The sequence below is a fragment of the Nycticebus coucang genome, chromosome 14 (assembly GCF_027406575.1).
Source record: "Nycticebus coucang isolate mNycCou1 chromosome 14, mNycCou1.pri, whole genome shotgun sequence".
Taxonomy (NCBI): Eukaryota; Metazoa; Chordata; class Mammalia; order Primates; family Lorisidae; genus Nycticebus; species Nycticebus coucang.
In genome coordinates this window covers 53525528-53543750 of record NC_069793.1, presented here as the reverse complement: position 1 = coordinate 53543750, position 18223 = coordinate 53525528, and positions in this window count along the sequence as shown.

Sequence of the window (18223 nt, the reverse complement as noted above, 5' to 3'; positions counted from 1 at the left end):
AAGAAGGAATCTTCCCCAACACGTTCTATGAAGCAAACATCATCCTGACACTAAAACCAGGAAAAGACCCAAACAAAAAGGAGAATTTCGGACCAATTTCACTCATGTATACAGATGCAAAAATTCTCAACAAAATCCTAGACATTAGATTACAGCTTATCATCAAAAAAGTCACACATCATGATCAAGTAGGTTTCATCCCAGGGATGCAAGGCAAGTCCATAAACGTTATCCAGCATATTAACAGAGGCAAAAATAAACATCATATGATCCTTTCAATAGATGTAGAAAAAGCATAAAACCCAGCATCCTTTTCTAATTAAAACACTGAAGAGTATAGGCATAGGTGGCACATTTCTAAAACTGATTGAAGCTGTCTATGACAAACCCACAGCTAATATTTTACTGAATGGAGTATAACTGAAAGCTTTTCCTCTTAGAACTGGAAACAGACAAGGTTGTCCTCTGTCACCTGTACTATTCAACATAGTGCTGGAACTTCTAGCCAATTAGGTAAGACAAGGAAATAAAGGGAATCCAAATGGGAGCAGAGGAGGTCAAACTCTCCTTCTATGCTGATGACATGATTTTATACTTAGAGAATCCCAAAGACTCAACCACAAGACTCCTAGAAGTCATCAAAAAATACAGTAATGTCTCAGGATATAAAATCAATGTCCACAAGTCAGTAGCCTTTGTATACACCAATAACAGTCAAGATGAGAAGCTAATTAAGGACACAACTCCCTTCATCGTAGTTTCAAAGAAAATGAAATACCTAGGAATACACCTAACGAAGGAAGTGAAGGACCTCTATAAAGAAAATTATGAAATCCTTAGAAAGGAAATAGCAGAGGATATTAACAAATGGAAGAACATACCATGCTCATGGATCGGAAGAATCAACATTGTTAAAATGTCTATACTTCCCAAAGCAATCTACCTATTCAATGCCATTCCTATTAAAATACCAACATGGTACTTTTAAGATTTGGAAAAAATGATTCTGTGTTTTGTATGGAACCAGAAAAAACCCCGTATAGCTAAGGCAGTTCTTAGTAATAAAAATAAAGCTGGGGGCATCACCATACCAGATTTTAGGCTGTACTACAAAGCCATAGTGGTGAAGACAGCATGTACTGGCACAAAAATAGAGACATAGACTCTTCGAATTGAATAGAAAACCAGGAAATGAAACTAACATCTTACAGCCACCTAATCTTTGATAAGCCAAACATGAATATGAAGAGTCTTGGGGGAAAGACTCTCTATTCAATAAATGGTGTTGGCAGAACTGGATATCCACATGTAAAAGAGTGAAACTGGACCCTCTCCTTTCCCCACTCACAAAAATTGATTCAAGATGGATAAAGAACTTAAATTTAAGGCAGGAAACAATAAAAATTCTCAAAGAAAGCTTAGAAAAACACTGGAAGATATCAGCCTGGGGAAAGACTTCATGAGGAAGACTGCCATGGCAATTGCAACAACAACAAAAATAAACAATTGGGACTTCATTAAACTGAATAGCTTCTGTACAGCTAAGGAGACTACAATCAAAGCAAATAGACTACCTACACAATGGGAAAGGATATTTGTATATATTGAACCAGACAAAAGCTTGATAACTAGGATCTATAGAGAACTCAATTAATCCACATGAAAAATGCCAACAATCCCATATATCAATGGGCAAGAGACATGAATAGAACCTTCTCTAAGGAAGACAGACAAATGGCTAATAAACATGAAAAAATGTTTATCATCTCTATCTATTAGAGAAATGCAAATCAAAACAACCCTGAGATACCATCTAACCCCAGAGAGAATGGCCCACATCACAAAATCTCAAAACTGCAGATGCTGGCGTGGATGTGGAGAGAAGGGAACACTTTTATATCAATACCATGTGCTAAGCAATTATGCCACAGGAGCACTGGCATGAGAAGGGAACACTTTTACACTGCTGGTGGGACTGCAAACTAGTACAACCTTTCTGGAAGGAAGTATGGAGAAACCTCAAAGCACTCAAGCTAGACCTCCCATTTGATCCTGCAATCCCATTACTGGGCATCTACCCAGAAGGGAAAAAAATCCTTTTATCATAAGTACTAAACTGTTTATTGCAGCTCAATTTACAATCTCCAAAATGTGGAAACAGCCTAAATGCCCACCAACCCAGGAATGGATTAACAAGCTGTGGTATATGTATACCATGGAATACTATTCAGCCATTAAAAAAAATGGAGACTTTACATCCTTCGTATTAACCTGGATGGACGTGGAAGACATTATTCTTAGTAAAGCATCACGAGAATGGAGAAGCATGAATCCTATGTACTCAATTTTGATATGAGGACAATTAAGGTCATGGTGGGGGTGGGGGAAGGGGAGAGCAGAGAGAGAAAGAAGGAGGGAGGGGTGGGGAAAAGAAGAGCAGAGAGAGGGAAGGAGGGAGGTGGTGGGGCCTTGGTGTGTGCCACACCTTCTGGGAGCAAGACACGATTGCAAGAGGAACTTTACCTAAAAAATTCAATCAGTGTAACCTGGCTTATTGTACCCTCAATGAATCCCCAACAATAAAAAAAAAAAAAATCCTAAGTACAAAGTACTTCATCAATATTTGCACTGGACAGAAAAGAAACTCCATACTTAAAATGTCACTCTAAGTTGCTCCTTATGTATTTCTGTTCAACTTTTTTTGACTCTTTTTAAATGCTGAAAATGATGTGTTTTTTTGTGATATTACAATAAAAGTTTAAAAAAAAAAAAGTAAATTTGCAAATGTAGTGAGTGCTATTTCCTCTCTCACTCACATACCATCTGCAGGCTGCTGCACGTCTCCTCTCTATGAACCTGGTCCCCACCTAGATGAGAGCAGAAATTAGGTCGTGGTTCTCCTGGCACCCTTGGCATGCCCTGGACATTTCTGGGAGAGGCTCGTGTTTAATCTCATGGTGCCTAATCCTAGCCTGGGTGCAGAGGGGCCCTCCAATGTCTGTCCCCCTCAAAATCTTCTGTGCAGGGCAGATCAAGAAGCCAGCCTATGTTCTATCTTATATTTCATTTTAAAATGGGGAAGTACATTAATTTTTTAATCATGGTAAAATATACATAACATAAAATTTACCATTTAATCATATTTAAGTATATAATTTAATAATTTAATGGCATTAAGTACATTCACAATGTTGGGTGACTATCACCATCATCTATTTCTAGAACTTTCGTCATCCCAAATAGAAACTCTGCACCCATAAAATAGTAACTCCTCATACCCTCTCTTCACCCAGGCCTTATTCTATTTTTTCTCTATAAATTTGCCTATTCTACTTTTAGAAGAATAGGAAACAGTGGAAACCACTATTCTACTTTTTTTCTGTACAGATTTGCCTATTCTAAGTACTTTGTATAAGCGGAATTATATAATATCTGTATTTTTGTGTTTGGTTTATTTTACTTAGCATAATGTTTTCAAGATTCATCCCTGTTGTAACATATACCAGAATTTCATTTCTTTTTAGGGCCAAATAGTATTCCATTGTCGGTATAAACCAATTTTGTTTATCTATTCATGCTTTGATAAGCACTTGTTTTGTTTCCACCTTTTGGCTATTGAGAATATTGCTGTTATGAACATTGGTGTACGAGTATCTGTTTGAGTTCTTGCTTTCAATTCTTTTGGGTACCTAGGAATGGAATTGCTAGATTATATTGTAATTTTATGTTTAGCTTTTTGAGAAATTGCCAAGCTGTTTTCCACAGCGACTTTTCCCACAAGGACTGCTCCATTGTACATTCCCACTAGCCATGCACTCCACTCGTTTTTGTTGTTGTTGTTGTTGTTGTTTATTTATTTATTTTTCATATTAGCCATCTTAACGGGTGTGAAGTGGTATCTTATTGTGGTTTTGGTGTGCATTTCTCTCATGACTAATGGTGTTGAGCATCTTTTCATGTGCTTATTGACCATGCATATGTCTTCTTTGGAGACCTGGCTGTTCAGATTGTAGCCTCCCAGTCCCCTGGGTATGGGTTGGAAGCAGTGGTTCGCAACCTTCCTAATGCTGTGACCCCTTAATACAGTTCCTCATCTTGTGGTGACCCCAACCATAAAATTATTTTTGTTGCAAAATACAGGAAGCATCCTGCTATCTGTCTTCACCCTGCCTGGGGCAGCTAGGTCTGCACAGCGACTGGTTGAGAGGCTGGAATTTGGGTTGGTGTCTTCAGGGCTGGAGCTGGAAGGGGCTACTAGGTCTCTGGAGGTCTTCAGGGTGAGCAAAATCATGGTTTACAGCACAGAAGGGAGCTATGCTGCTAGAGAGTATTCGCACAGGGAAATCCTCTGGGGCTGGAGTCCAGGGCCAGTGTCTGGGGTAAGGGAAGGAGGAGAGGGTGGTGGGAGCTGAGGTCAGAGAGGGAGCAGGTTAGTGATAAGAAGTTCAATTATGGGCTGCAACAGCCACTGTGGGCTGGCAAGGAGCTGGTGTGGGGCTGGGTGGTCTGTATAACTGGGACAGAGTGAAGTCTTTAGCCACCATCCCACAACCAGGCCAAGGCCCAAGGCCCATACCCTCTGCAGCTCCTGCCTGGGTCAGATAGCTCTGTTCTCATGCCTTAACCCCACTACGTGCACACCAGGTGCTGAGGCCCAGCAGTGGTTGTGTGTGTGTCCGTGTGCGTGTGTGTGTGTGTGTGTGTGAGAGAGAGAGAGAGAGAGAGAGAGAGAGAGACCCCAGAGAGAGAGAGAGAGAGAGAGACCCCAGAGAGAGAGAGAGAGAGAGACCCCAGAGAGAGAGAGAGAGAGAGAGACCCCAGAGCAGGATAGTTGGGAGGGATGTGAGCCCAGCTAGGAGACAGGCCTGCTGGTGCTCCACAGCCTGCTCTTACTTGACAGAGAGTTGGTGTTTGTTTCTGAGCCCAGCTCTGAGTTCTGCCTCTTTACAGCAAAGCAGGAAGAGCACTGTACTAAGAGTCAAGACATGAGCCCTCACCTTGGGTTTGTATCTCATCAAGGGAGAAGGGGCTTTAAAATGTAAGGAGAAGCCCCCACACTTCAGCAGGAAGAGGTTCTCACCCTTTCCTCCAGGGGAAGGAGGATTAGGGGACCAGTTTTCCTAATGCATCCCTGCTCAGTATTAAGGTGGCCACTATGCACATTGACTGTGCCCTTGCAATGTAGACAGTCTTCTATAAAGGTATTTGAAAGCGCCCTTTACTTAGGAATCTGGATGTACTTGAAACAACCAGCTCAGAAGTGAGCTTATTGTATTTTGTTTACTCAACAGTTAACCTATCATAATCGTGCTTACATCAGCCACACATAACACAAGGCACCAGATCAAAATGGGCCTTGTGCTAAACACCAGCCCAGCTTCCCTGGGGTGGCATTGATCTCCTTGGACAGAATTGACTTAAGTACCATCTAGGTTCCTATCACTTGCCTCATCCTGAACCTGCATATTCTTGCTGAGCCATTTCTACTTCCCACCCTGGCTCACTGCCTGTGAGGCTCTGCTGTGGTTATGTCCTTGTGCAGAGAAGCTGTACCACTCTCCCAAAGCTCTCAGGCATTTCTGCTCTGGGGGAATCAAAATTTAGCCTTCAAATTACTGAGTTTTCATTATTATGTTTCTGGGTTTCTAGCTGTTTCTGGTTGTATGTGCTACTGCAGAGATTGATGTAATAGGGAGAGATGGCTCTTTTCTCAAGTGAAGGGACAACAGCTGCTGTGAAAGGCAGCCTTGGCTCAGTGCTCGCTTTACCCCCAGAGCTAAGCCCAGCAGACCAGGCACCTACATCAACACTGGTCAGTTTCCAGAGCTTACTTCATCTTACTGTTTTGTCATGGTGACCTCCATTCATTCCCTCAAGGCCTGGGCAAGCACAATGGTTAATATTATGTGACTGGGCCACAGGATGCCCAGATATTTTGGTTAAGCATTATTTCTGGATGTGTCTCTGAGGATATTCTGGAAGAGATTGACATTTCCTTTGGTCATCTGAGTAAAGAAACCCATTGAAGGCCTGAAGAGAATAAAAGGCTGAGTAAGAAGGAATTCTTTCCTGTACATGACTGTCTTTGGGGTGGGACATCAGTATTCTGCCTTTGGACTTGGACTCAGACTGGAATTTATACCATGGGTTCTTCTGATTCTCCGGCCTTTTGACTTGGACTGGAACTACACCATTGGCTCTCCTAGGGTCTCTACCTTGCTGACCACAGATCTTGGACTACTTAGCCTCCATAATTGTGTGAGTTAGTTCTTTATACTAAATCTATTTCTATGTATGTATGTATGTATGTATGTATGTATGTATGTATGTATGTATGTATGTATGTATGTATGTATGTATCTATCTATCTATCTATCTATCTATCTATCTATCTATCTATCTATCTATCTATCTATCTATCCATCCATCCTATTGGTTCTGCTTCTCTGGAGATTAATGCAGTAGAGCTAAGTCAACTGGGCAAGGCTTAGCAGGCAGATACCCTAGTTTGTCTCTCTCCTCCTTTGGATATAAGACCAAGAGTGGGTATTGATCAGAGGGTCCTCTGACAATAACCTAGCTGGGCCATTTTATTTTTTTTATAATGTTTTATCTCATCCTATGTCATTTTATTTTATAGGTTTGGCTGTTTTTACAACCGACCTCCTGCCTGGTTCTCTGCAGTTATTCTTGATCATAGCTGCAGTCCCTGGGAGGTACCCTCTCCAGGGGGGTTTTGGCAGAAAGGGGAGCATATGTCAGGGGACTGGGGAGGCTGGAAGAAACCTTCTTTGTCTGTTTAATGTTTCATTAGAGTCCGTGTGGCAATATATATAAACCAGTCCCATGGTGAGAGAATTCAGAATAAATTATTGCCTGCAATTTCCTGTTTGGCATTGATTTTGTAGATTGGATACTGAAGATGAGAACAGCTTGGTATTATTATGCCAATATCAGTTTTGAAAGTCACACAAATTCCTCATAAGTCCTACAATGTCAGAGCCATATATAGCCTTAGAGACCAGACAGTCTAACTCTACATAATATTGATGAGGTTTAGAGATCCAGAGAGACTTAAGGTCACATGTTACAGAAAGACACAATTTGGCTATGATATTAGCTCAGCCTCAGCACCTTAAGGCACAGATTTTAATAAGTGTGAAAGATTGTTTTAAGGCAGCCAAAGCCTGTTATTACTTAGTGAAGGTCCCCACCAGGGCAATTGGCCTGCATTTTCCCTCCATACTGTTCCTTAATGTGTGCTTATGGCCCAGCCTTGGCATTTTGAATTCTGCTTTCTTTGGCAGCCAAATGCAGCTTTGGGCTGCTGAGAGCTGTTATGGAAGCAGAGAGTGCTCAGGGCTTGAACAAGCCAATTGCCCAGTGGGACCCTCAGTTTTATCATCTTTTAGGTGTGGTAATCCCTGGCTGGCCTCCGTGACAGAGCTAGTACAAAAGAGCTCTGTAAATGAAAAGCCATTTTTTGCAACAACAAAGCCATGACCTGATAGAGTTTAGTGCTGAAAGGAAAGTCTTCTTTCTAAGGCTCCATCTCATGTCTTGAAACTGTCTCCTAATACTCACCACCCCCAGGCACCTCACTTCTGGTCCCCAGTGCCAATACACCAACAGGAGGGAGAAATTACCCTTTAATGGGTTGACCAAGTGAATTTCATGCTGTACCAATCTGTGTGTTCTACTGGGTCTACACATTTTCTTTTTACTCGATGGCAAGATTTTTTTGGCTAGTGACTACATTTGATTGATTTTCCTTTGTATACCCTATAGAGCTATGTTAGTTATCTATTGCTGTGTAACAAAATACCCCCAAACCTAGTGGTCTTAATAACAATATTTATTTTCCTCCTCACACCATGGTTTGTTTGGGACAGAAATTCTGGAGCAGCATGGCAGGACGGTTCTGGCTCAGGGTCTCTCCTAAGCTTGCAGTCAGATGTCAGCTGGGGCTGCAGTCATCTGAAGGCTTGACTGGGGCTGGACATCCCCCTTTCAAGGTGGTTCACTCACAGGGCTACTAAGTTAATGCTGCCCATTGGAGAAGCCTCAATTCAGCCCTATAGCACACCAGGAATGTCTCACATCATGGCAGCTAGCTTCCCTCAGATTAAGAGTTCCAAGAGTCCAAGGCAGAGGCTGCACTCTTTTATGACCCACCTTCATTTTCTCTATATTGTGTCAGGCACACAGTCAGCCTTGAATCAGTTAGGAGGGGACTGCATGAGGGCAAGACCACCAGGAGGCAAGGATCAAAGGAGGCTGTCTACCTACTGGCTCTTGGTAATTCATATCCCTGTCATATGAAAGTATACTCATCTCTTCCAAAGCCCCCCAGTGTCTCAGCAACTTACAGTATCAGTGTGAAGTCCTGGGCCTTGTTATCTAATCAGGTCCAAGTTGAGAGCTCATCCTGCACATTTCTTCTTCATCTATAGGCTTGTGAACAAAAGGAACATGGTGTCTTTCCTCTATCTGATATACAATGGTGGAGCAGGCACAGGACAACTACTGTAGATCATCCTGTTAATACATCGCTGACCAGTTGTGAATTACCTGGCAACGTGGATGGTTTCTGCATAAAATTGCCGATCAACAATGTATCAATATAGCAGCTGTTTCCTGATTCATTTCTTCTAGTCTCAATTCCCAGTTGTCCTGAATTCAGCCTATTTTATTTTTTCTTCCCTCCTTGCCTCTCAACTGCTTATAATATAGAATCACTTAGTGCCTCTAACATCTTAACACATTGTTGACCAGCAATTTTATGCAGAAACTGTCTGTGTGACCAGGTAATTTGTGACTGGCCAGCAATGTGTTAAAAGGAAAAAAAAACAGGGAAAATGGGGGTTGCACAAGGGTCCTTAGCAATTCTGAAATTCTGCTGGGCACAGGGTCAGATGAGAACTCAGTCCTACTGCCTAAGAATGGTTCTTCATGTCTCTTGGCCACCTCTCTGGACTCAAGAGGCAGAAACTCTGAGTCATCCTTTCTTTGCTGTCAGAAACAGTCAGTGTTTGCATCTGAGTTATTTTATCAGCCTATTTTCTTATAATTGTTTGGCTGTTTAAAGACCCATTTTCATAGTATAGTCTCTGACTCTTTTCATCCAAGAAGGTGGTGTTTTGGATGACGTATTTGTCTTACAATCATTGTAAGATTCTGTGAATCTTATTGGCATTCACTCCATTAGAGAAAAGTCATGACCACAAGTATCAATGAAATAAGCTTGTTTGCATCCTGAGTTTCCTGTAAGGCTGCTGTGGTACAGTGCACTTAAGATTACCGAAAGCCCTATTGTTTATTGATGAGGATCTGTGATGAACTTTTCTTTTTTCTTTTGTTTTCCTATTTCAAGCACCACCTTGCATATTCTGAGGTCTTAATAAGGGGTTTTACATTCATTCCCTCAGCTAAATCTTTAGACCACATTTTTCCTATTAGTTCACTGGATTTGATCTTTGCCTGAAGGTCATTTTAAAATTTTAGTATCATTTTCTGTCTGGAGAGTCTTAAGTAAGACATTTTTCTTTTCAAACCCAGCAAACCTGGGCTCCTTTATGCTTAATGGTTCTTTCTTTAACATGTCTTCTCTCTTTACACATTTTATCATACATGACCAGAAGCCAAGTGGGACCTTCAACATTCTACCTGGAAATCTCCTTTTCTAGATCATCCAATTCATTAGGTATGTTTTCTATGTTACCACAGGAGACAGTTTTGCTAAATTTACCATCACGGTATGTTGTGTTGTGAATGTCTGTGTCCCCTTCCCCTGCCCACACACACGTAGTCATGTGTTGAAGCCCTAACCCCAGTTTGGCCGCATTTGGAGATTGGGCTTGTGAAGAGATGATAAAGGATAAATGAGGTGATGGGGTTGGGATACTAATTCCACAGGGCTCATGCCCTTGTGAGAAGAGGAAGAGACACCAGAACTCTCTCTCCTCCTGGTGAGGACGTGACAATAAGGCAACCATCTGCAAGGGAAGAGGGGAGCCCTCACCACACATCAAACCAGCCAGCACCTTGATCTTGGATTTCCTAGCCTTTGGAACTGTGGGAAATAAGTTTTTATTGTTTAAGCTGCCCAGTCTCTGTTTTTTTTTGTTTCAGCAGTTCAAGTAGACTAATAGACTATACACAAAGATTCCCCTTTTCCTTCCATCTTCCAATATTATCTTTCTTTCTTTCTCTTAGACACTCATGGATAGCCATTGTGTGCTGATGATCGTAAGACTAAAAGTCACAATTCTCAATGCCATAATCTTAAATGTTGAAATACTGAAAGGTCAAAATCCATAACGATCATAATCCCTACAATCTAAAATCACCCTCAAATCATAATCCTGAAGAATTAAAATCCAGAATGGTAAATTCTGGGGAAGGGATTAATGCGTTTGCAGTTGCATGTGGGATAGTTGCATCATGTTATGCAGAACTATTACCTTGTTTTTGTCTTGATTGGAAATTATGGTTTAAGGAGATGCATGCAGGTGCCAGAGTGACAAGGGGTAGACATGTGGGCTTAATTTTAGGTGTCACCTTGACGGGATTAAGGAATGCCTAGTAACCTGGTGAAGCATGATGTTGGGTGAGTCTGTGGGATGTTTCCAGAGATCAGTGTGTGAGTCCAAGTGGGCCAGGTGGGGAAGAGCTGCCCTCAGTGTGGGCAGGCACCACCTACTCACATCTGAGAGAACAAATACTGATGGCGAATTGGTCTCTCTGAGAGCTGGAATGGACTGTTCTTCTGTTGCTGTGGACATCAGAGCTCCAGGCAACCCAGCCTGTGGGGTCCAGGACTCACACCAGTAGCCCCCCAGGGCCTAAGGCTGTCAGCTTCAGACTGAGAGTAAGACCATCTCTGCCCTAGTTCTCAATGTAAAAAACGTTGAAAATTCCTCAATAAATTAAGAGATATCCTTTTCTCTATATCTGCATTTGTGAAAGATAAAATTTCTTGAGCTCTCAGCTCTTAGGACAACTGGTGGTGGGGATTCATGACAGTTTTTCATTGATTTTATCAAAAGGTTTAGGTTATCTGTTAACAGTATTTCAGATGACTGCAATTATAAAGGTGGGTGTACATAATTATTAGCCCTAATGTTCTGTTTAAACATGTCATTTTTGACCAATTTCTTTATGAATAGGGTTTGTCTGCTCTTAACTATAATACTTGCACAACTGATGTTAGAATACCTGAGTGCTTATATTTGCGAAAATACCATGTCGTTATTGCCTTTTTTATTGTGTAAAGTGCCGTGAAGTGTCCTGTTTTATTTGAGACACATATTTTTTACATATATCTCAAATAAAACAACTTTTAAAAATGTAAATAAATACCTTTTAAAGAATTGTCAACATTTTAAATTATATTTTTGGGATTTCAAGCTTTCAGAATTTCAGCATCCAGGATTATGGCCTTAGGAATTGTGTACTTTAAGATTATAGCCCCAACCCACCTCCTGGAAGCTGACAGATTCCAGTGTCTTCTTTCAACTTTTGCCCTCAAAGGCAATTCACCATTTTCAGTTTTCCTGTTACAGCATCACCCTCCTTCCAGGTACCAAAATCTATTTGAGTTATCCGTTATCTCTAACAAATCAGCTCAAAACCTACTGGCTTAAAGCAATAGCAATCATTTATTATTGCTCATGGTTTCTGTGGGTTGGGAATGCAGAAGCAGCATGGCTGAGTGTTCTGGACTATGGTCTTTCATGAAGCTGCAGTCAGTGTCTGGAGTCATCTGAAGGTGTCTCTACTCAAGCATCTGTGCCTGGGCTAAGAAGACTTGTACGGCCAGGGGCTGGAGCAGGCATCTTTTTCTGTCTATGTAGTCTCTCCATGTGATTTCTCCAGCATGGGAAGAAGGGCTCCCAAGGCATGGGTTTTAAGAGAGAGCTGGGTGGAAGTTGTGTGCTTTTTATAGCCTATCTCAGGAGTCACATAGCATCCCATCTGCCACACTGTATTGGTGAGAGTAGTCACAAGCCTGGCCCAGATCTAGGAGGAGGGTACACAGACTCTGTCTGTTGGTGGGAGGAATGAAACTTATGTTGTAGCAAGAACATGTGGAAGTACACACACATACACATACACATGGAATCATCCCTTGGTATTCCTAGGGGATCGGTTCCAGAACCTCTTGACTATACCAAAATCTAAGAACACTTAAGTCTCTGATACGAAATGACTTAGTACTTGTATCGGACCTCCACACATCCTCCTGTGTACTTTAAGTAATATCAGATTACTTATAATGCCTAATATAATGTAAATATGACATTTATGCAAATCATTGTTGTTGTTATTCTATATTGTGTAGGGAAAAAGTCAGTATATACCCTGTTTCCCCAAAAATAAGACAGTCTTATTTTAAGGTGTGCTCCCAAAGATGCACTAGGTCTTATTTTCAGGGGACATCTTATCTTTCCTGTAAGTAGGTCTTATTTTCGGAGGATGTCTTATTTTCGGGGAAACAGGGTATTTAGTATAAATACAATATTTCCCAAACATTTTCAGTCTGTGGTTGGTTGAATTCAGGGATGCAGAACCCATGGCTATGGAGGCCAGTCATCTACAGAAGGTAGATGCATACGAATTTTAAGAAAGACCAAAAATATATTAAAATTGTAATACTTAATATATACCAGTAAAAAAATATGAATACAAGTCATACATATGTTTTTGTATTTAATTTTACAAGGTGTTTAAAAAAATTTTTTTTTATTATTAAATCATAGTTGTGTACATTAATGCGATCATGGGGCACCATACACTGGTTTTATAGACAGTTTGACACATTTTTAAAAATTAATTAATTAATTAATTTTTTATTATTAAATCATAGCTGTGCACATTAATGCAATCATGGGGCAACATACATTGGTTTTATAGACTGTTTGACACATTTTCATCACACTGGTTAACATAGCCTTCCTGGCATTTTCTTAGTTATTGTGTAAAGACATTTATATTCTACATTTACTAAGTTTCACATGTACCCTTGTAAGATGCATTGCAGGTGTAATCCCACCAATCACCCTCCCTCCGCCCATACTCCACCCTCTCTTCCCCATCTCCCCTCCCCCCTCCCCCATGTTCTTAGGTTATAACTGGGCTATAGCTTTCATATGAAAGCCATAAATTAGTTTCATAGTAGGGCTGAGTACATTGGATACTTTTTCTTCCATTCTTGAGATACTTTACTAAGAATATGTTCCAGCTCCATCCATGTAAACATGAAAGAGGTAAAGTCTCCATCTTTCTTTAAGACTGCATAATATTCCATGGTATACATGTACCACAATTTATTAATCCACTCATGGATCGATGGGCACTTGGGCTTTTTCCATGACTTGGCAATCATGAATTGGGCTGCAATAAACATTCTGGTACAAATATCCTTGTTATAATGAGATTTTTGGTCTTCTGGGTATATACCTAGTAGAGGAATTATAGGATTGAATGGCAGATCTATTTTTAGATCTCTAAGTGTTCTCCAAACATCTTTCCAAAAGGAATGTATTAATTTGTATTCCCACCAGCAGTGTAGAAGTGTTCTCTTTTCTCCATATCCATGCCAACATCTCTGGTCTTGGGAATTTGTGATATGGGCTAATCTTACTAGAGTTAGATGATATCTCAAAGTAGTTTTGATTTGCATTTCTCTGATGATTAAAGATGATGAGCATTTTTTCATGTCTGTAGACCATGCACCTGTCTTCTTCAGAGAAGTTTCTCTTCAAGTTCCTTGCCCAGCCTGCGATGGGATCACTTGTTCTTTTCTTGCTTATACGTTTGAGTTCTCTATGGATTCTGGTTATTAAACCTTTGTCGGAGACATAATCTGCAAATATCTTCTCCCATTCTGAGGGCTGTCTGCTTGCTTTACTTACTGTGTTCTTGGCTGTACAGAAGCTTTTTAGTTTGATCAGGTCCCAGTAGTGTATTTTTGATACTGCTTCAATTGCCCAGGGGGTCCTCCGTATAAAATACTCACCCAGACTGATTTCTTCAAGGGTTTTCCCTGCACTCTCTTCTAGTATTTTTATAGTTTCGTGTCTTAAGTTTAAATCTTTAATCCAGTGAGAATCTATTTTAGTTAATGGTGAAAGGTGTGGGTCCAGTTTCAGTCTTCTACAGGTTGTCAGCCAGTTCATCCGGCACCATTTGTTAAATAGGGAATCTTTTCCCCACTGAATGTTTTTAATTGGCTTGTCAAAGATCAAATAATGGTAAGTAGCTGGATTCATCTCTTGGTTCCCTATTCTGTTCCAGACATCTACTTCTCTGTTTTTGTGCCAATACCATGCTGTTTTGATCACTATCGATTTATAGTATAGTCTGAGGTCTCGTAGCATGATTCCTCCTGCTTTGTTTTTATTTCTGAGTAATGTCTTGGCTATTTGAGATTTTTTCTGATTCCATATAAAACGAAGTATTATTTTTTCAAGATCTTTAAAGTATGACAGTGGAGCTTTAAAAGGGATTGCATTAATATTGTATATTGCTTTGGGTAGTATGGACATTTTAACAATGTTGATTCTTCCCAGCCATGAGCATGGTATGTTTTTCCATTTGTTAACATTTTCAGCTCTTTCTTTTCTTAGAGTTTCATAGTTCTCTTTATAGAGATCTTTCACATTCTTTGTTAGATAAACTCCCAAATATTTCATTGTGTCTGGCACTACTGTGAATGGAATAGAGTCCTTAACTGTTTTTTCAGCTTGACTATTGTTGGTATATATAAAGGCTACCAATTTATGAATGTTGATTTTGTAACCTGAGACGCTGCTGTATTCCTCGATCACTTCTAAGAGTTTTGTAGTAGAATCCCTGGTATTTTCCAGATATACAATCATATCATCTATGAAGAACAAAAGTTTGATGTCTTCTGACCCTATGTGGATACCCTTGATCACCTTTTCTTCCCTAATTGCAGTGGCTAAAACTTCCATTACAATGTTAAAGAGCAGTGGAGACAATGGGCAGCCTTGTCTGGTTCCTGATCTGAGTGGAAATGATTTCGATTTAACTCCATTCAATGTGATATTGGCTGTGGGTTTGCTGTAGATGGTCTCTATCAGTTTAAGAAATGTCCCTTCTATACCAATTTTCTTTCTTTTTTTTTTTTTTGTAGAGACAGAGTCTCACTTTATGGCCCTCTGTAGAGTGCTGTGGCCTCACACAGCTCACAGCAACCTCCAACTCCAGGGCTTAAGCGATTCTCTTGCCTCAGCCTCCCGAGCAGCTGGGACTACAAGCGCCCGCCACAACGCCCGGCTATTTTTTTGTTGCAGTTTGGCCGGGGCTGGGTTTGAACCCACCACCCTCGGTATATGGGGCCGGCGCCTTACCGACTGAGCCACAGGCGCCACCCTATACCAATTTTCTTAAGTGTTCTGATCATGAAGGGATGCTGGATATTATCAAAAGCTTTTTCTGTATCAATTGAGAGAATCGTATAGTCTTTGTTTTTTAATTTGTTTATGTGCTGAATTATACTTATAGATTTATGTATATTGAACGAGCCTTGAGACCCTGGGATAAAACTGACTTGGTCATGATGTATAATTTGTTTGATGTGTTGCTGGATTCTGTTTATTAGGATCTTGTTGAATGTTTTTGCATCTATATTTATTAGTGATATTGTCTATAATTTTCTTTTCTTGTTGGATATTTTCCTGGTTTGGGGATCAGGGTGATGTTTGTTCATGGAACATGTTGGGTAGTCTTCCTCTTTTTCCTACATTTTGGAACAGGTTGAGTGACATAGGTACTAGTGCTTCTTTAAAGGTTTGGTAGAATTCTGATGTGAAGCCATCTGGTCCTGGGCTTTTCTTTTTAGGGAGATTTTGTATGGTTGATGCTATTTCAGAACTTGATATAGGCCTGTTCAATATTTCCACTTGATTCTGGCTAAGTCTTGGAAGGTGACGTGCTAACAAGTATTGGTCAATTTCCTTCAGATTTTCATATTTCTGAGAATAAAGTTTCTTGTAACATTCATTAAGGATTTTTTGAATTTCTGAGGAGTCTGTTGTTATTTCGTCTTTGTTGTTTCTGATTGATGAAATTAGAGATTTTACTCTTTTTTTCCTGGTTAGGTTAGCCAAAAGTTTATCTATTTTATTGACATTTTCAAAAAACCAACTTTTTGATTTATTGATCGGTGGTATAATTCTTTTGTTTTCAATTTCATTTAATTCTGCTCTAATTTTTGTTATTTCTTTTCTTCTACTGAGTTTGGGGTTGGAATGTTCTTCCTTTTCCAGTTGCTTGAGATGTCCCATTAACTTGTTAACTTCCTCTCTTTCCGTTCTCTTGAGGAAGGCTTTCAGTGCTATAAATTTCCATCTTAGGACTGCCTTTGTCATATCCCAGAGGTTCTGATAATTCATGTCTTCATTGTCATTTAGTTCCAAAAATTTGGCAATTTCCTTCTTAATCTCATCTCTGACCCAGCTATCGTTTAGCATAAGGTTATTTAACTTCCATGTTTTTGTATGAGTATGCAGATTCCTGTTGTTACTGAGCTCAACTTTTATTCCTTGGTGGTCTGAGAAGATGCATGGAATAATTTCTATTCCTTTAAATTTACTGAGGTTAGACTTCTGACCTCAGATGTGATCGATTTTGGAGTATGTTCCGTGGACTGATGAGTAGTATGTGTATTCAGTTTTTTTGGGATGAAATGTTCTGTAGATGTCTGCTAAATCCAAATGTTGGATGGTTAGATTTAAACCTAAAATTTCTTTGCTCAGCTTCTTACTGGAGGATTGATCCAACACTGCCAAAGGAGTGTTGAAATCTCTGACTATTATGGAGCTGGAGGAAATCAAGTTGCTCATGTCTGTTAGTGTCTCTTATAAATTGAGGCGCATTCTTGTTGGGTGCATAAATATTAAATAAATATTATTTATTTAATAATAAATATTATCAATTATTAATTAATATTAATAAATATTAATAATTGAAATCTTATGATATTGAGTATTACTGTTAACAAATATGAAGTGATCATTCTTATCCTTCCTTACTTTTGTCGGTTTAAAGCCCATTGAATCTACAAATAGAATTGCAACACAGGGGGTGTGGCTTCACAATATCTGGGGTGAGCCCTATTGTTGCCAAAACAGATGCCGTTCTGCACCTCAGGGCAGTGCCACTCCGGCGTGGTTCCCTCTCAGGCGACTGTTGTCTCTTCACTCCCATGCCGCAGAATCGGCATTGACCAGCTGCAGTCTAGGCCCTGTCCACACCCCTCGAGAAATCACCCAAGAATCTGGACTCCTGGAGGACAGACCTCCAGACCTGAGAGTGAGAGTGGAGAGGAGTTCTGGGAGCTCAGAATTGCAAGTAGAGAATATATACAGTTTTATACAGTTTTATGCCTGGCAGGAGAATGCCGTGGCACTCTAGTAGGGAAGGTAGGTCCAGTTTTTAGAGGGTCTCTCCTGTGGAGTGTAATGGGAGGACCTTTGAACTCTGTTTGTTTGTTTGTGGGGCACTCCAAGCCGTTCTCATGGGGGAGGGGACTCCCGTTGGCTTGGTGATGGATTTTGTACCTTTTGTTTGTATCCTTGGGGTGGTAGCTCGCCTCAGCAAGGTTGATGTGCGTTCTTCAACCTTCTCTCTTTGTGTAGCTCTAATCCACCAGGTTACTTGCTAAATTTCTGTCCTTTAACTCTCCTTCTGGACGGCACCCTCTGTGGAAAGCTGCTTCAGTCAACCATCTTGTCTCCACTGAGCGCGTCCCAAGTCATACATTTGTAATTGCAGAAGTCAAACGTGACTTAAGCATTACAATTTTAATACTTTTTTTCCCCATAAAATGTGCATATATATTTTTGGCACCTTTTGTATTTAGGATCAGTTTTGGAAATATAATCTGACATAAGCATCTAACATCCAGAAGTCTTTGATGTTTGCTTGTTTGCTCATTTTGTTGGTATATTGACTTTGTTGCTTAAGAATGGTAATAGGAATAGTAAAAGTAGTACTGATAATAGCTACCACAACCATCTATAAATAAGCACTTGTTACACTGTGAAGGAATTGTTTTAGATTTCCTTTTTTTTTTTTTTTCTTTTTGAGACATAGTCTCACTATGTTGCCCTCAGTAGAGTGCTGTGGTGTCACAGCTCACAGCAACCTCCAACTCTTGGGCTTAAGTGATTTTCTTGCCTCAGCCTCCCGAGTA